Below are 3,041 nucleotides of genomic sequence, written 5' to 3' on the forward strand. Positions count from 1 at the left end.
GTGTGTGTGTGTGTGTGCGTGCGTGCGTGTGTGCGTGCGTCTGTGTGTGTATAGTGATGGATTCGAGGGTTTCGTTTATTTATGAGTTGATTTCTTAATTTCACCGGAGTATAAATACCTATAATGGTGAAACACTTTTCAAATCCTATGCAATATTTTCTATAAGTATTTCATTTTGTTCACTTTCTTTTTCATATGAATCGACTCTCGTCTGAGTGTGTATAGACCATGGTGTACCTATGCGCGCTGTCGTGGTAGTAGTGTAGTACACTGTACTTTGGACTTAGTGAGTGCTCGCATCCCGTTTGTAGGTAGAAAGCAGAGGGTTCTAACGTGACTTGCAACTCACTATCAAAGCTACCTCTTATTTCCTTTTCCATGTCTTTTAGCTGGGCGATCGACACCATACTTGTTTACAAAATTATTTTATAAACGCTTGTTGTCAAAGCACCTGAAAGCGATCCTCAACATTTCGTATTTTATGGATTTTATTCCGAGCAAACAGGAAAAGGATGATGAATATGTAACGTAAATATCAGGAATAAACAGCGCAAATAATTTTTTCTATTTCAAATAACTTTTTTCACGACCTTCTTCTGGCTAAATAATACAATATATTAGATGGCAATATAGCAGAAAATAAAATGTTGAAATTTTACTATAATTACCTTTGGATGAATCACTATATATACTTTTACCATGGTAACCGTCTAAGGAAGCTGAAAAAAATGTAAAGTTATATTTAGCTGTATGTTAATCTGTTGGCTCATTTATGTCTCGTCTGCAGCAAAGATTGCAAGAAGCTGCTACACCTAAAAATCCATTCGGCCAAAATGAAATGCCTGGGAAACAAGAATCGGAGGCAACACACAGGATCTCGGCCCGATGAAGCGTAGGACAAACCTGATCAGGACTCGACCAACAGTGCCATGTTCCTTTATGAGCCTATAGCCTCGAAACGATGCAGACTAATTCAGCAGATAAAACCCCTTCTGCTGAACTAGAGTGTGTGACAACAGGCTAAAGAAAACATATGCAGGGTCCTACAGACTAAACCTAAGGGTCATACTCACAATCTACTGAAAGCAACGACAGCAAGCTTCGTCATTTTTAAGTTCATATCTCTCTAGGGTCAACTTTGCTTTTTACCTTTCAATTATAGATAAAGTAATATAAGAACCAAGTTATACAACAAAAACTGCTGGGCCACTTAAATATAACAAACAACATTTGTAGGAATTTATGACTCCCAAGATGCAGTACAAGGAAGTCAGTGAAGTGGAACACTAGAAGAGCTACGAAACATCCTGTTGAAGCTGAAAATCTTTCGTAGAGTAGGACACATTTTGCATTTCCAAACCCTTTGGCTTAACTAAGAATCTGATTGGGGACGAACGAAGCTGTAAATTCGAGTGCTCAGTTGAAGAAATAAGTATCATTCTCTGTAACATCCTAGGTGATCATGCTAGAGAGCATGAACTCTGCCTAAACAAAAACTTTTTAAGCCCAGCACCACGAACAAACGAGTTTGACAAGAGCAAGCCAAACTTGGAGAAACTCAGAAAGTTGTTAAAGCAGAGCCCAGTGGAGCACCATACAGTGTTTCTTTCTAAATGTTTTCCAAGACTTCTCCAACAGCCGTGTTTGATACTGAAGTAATTTGGCGGATGAGAGAAGTTGCCAAACAGTGAAGGTATGCTGAAGGTGTTTGGATCCCTAGTCAAGAGAATTTGAAGATGATCGATAAGTTTTGGATTTATCACGCAACTCACCACTGAACGCAAATGCAAGTTTCTGAACAGATATGCGAATATATTTGTTATCTAGGAGGGGAAAATACCGAAGAATACCTCGCATTTTGGCTGCCCATAGCACACAGAGATGACAGCTCTTGACAGAAACGAAGAAAGGCCAAAACATCTGGCAGTTCTGTGGATGGACGCCGCATATGCGTACAGGGCTATGTCAAACAAGATGGTAAAAGAGGTTCTTCGAATACACCACTATATACCTCAACATAGTTGCATATCATTATTTACCTGTTTAAACTATGATACATGAAGATTTGATAGGGTTAATGAAACGTATTGCATAATCTTACTGATATAGCACATCTATATATGTCTGCATTTAGCTGTTACGTCACAATAGAATCCTTTAACGAAACATTTGTAATACCCTAGAACCCATTTATGCGTAGGAACCAACGCTAATACCATTTTAACCACAGGAGGACGCCTCCTCTAGCTGGTTTGTCGATGCAATCTACATGCTATATATATTGCAGTCGGTCCCTACGGAACAGCCTTGTTGCAGTATAGTTACAGCTTTCGTCTCTTACAGAGATTTTCTAACTACCTAATTTGCTTGTTGCAAAATCAGTGACTGATCGTCACTCATTTTTTCTCTATATTGCGAGCTGGAGCGAACTATTGCTATCGTTCTAACTAAATGGTAGTTTCTGATTTCCAGACATGATATACACATTTTAGGTGCGTAAATAGTCAACTTATGGACCACAGGACTTAACTGCACCTGTTATTCTGGCGACCCCGAAAGAATAAAAGGCAAAGTTGAGCTCGACAAAATTTGAACTCAGGAGGTAAAGGTCCGGAGGAAATACTGAAAATCATTTTTCTTGATTCACCAACAATGTACCACTTCGCGAGACCTTTCTGGCTAAAGAATCAGTTTGGATTTTGGTACAAGGCCAGCAATTTTGAGGGGAGGGAAAAGTCAGTTACATCGAATCAAATACGTGACGTGCACTTCAATATTTCCACACCTAAAGAATGAAATGCACAGACCTCATTGATATTTGAAATCAGAACATACAGCTGGATGAAATACCCCGAATACAGATATAAAAGAATAAAATAAGATGGAAGTATAACAGGAAATAAAATATGGCTAAATTTAACAAAAATTACCCTCCGTTCTGCCATGATCTTTTAAGTTACGGTATCCTTCATAATGATTTCGCTCGATGGGTTCTGAAAAATAAATGTAAAAGAATATTTCGTTATATTTATGTTCATATA

At 38.3% G+C, this 3,041-nt stretch overlaps 1 long non-coding RNA gene across 1 annotated transcript in view; it reads right to left on the reverse strand.

The window, feature by feature from the left end:
- The window catches only part of LOC128251508 (uncharacterized), a 7,169-nt gene extending 4,170 nt beyond the window's left edge, over positions 1-2,999 (reverse strand). Inside the window, exons 1-2 of the long non-coding RNA XR_008267158.1 lie at positions 2,931-2,999; positions 669-719 (exon numbers count right to left, since the gene is read on the reverse strand). This is a non-coding gene — a long non-coding RNA (uncharacterized LOC128251508). The remainder of the gene's footprint in view (positions 1-668; positions 720-2,930) is intronic.
- Between the last annotated feature and the right edge of the window lie 42 nt (positions 3,000-3,041).

Source organism: Octopus bimaculoides, unplaced genomic scaffold (assembly GCF_001194135.2).
Source record: "Octopus bimaculoides isolate UCB-OBI-ISO-001 unplaced genomic scaffold, ASM119413v2 Scaffold_184296, whole genome shotgun sequence".
NCBI lineage: Eukaryota > Metazoa > Mollusca > Cephalopoda > Octopoda > Octopodidae > Octopus > Octopus bimaculoides.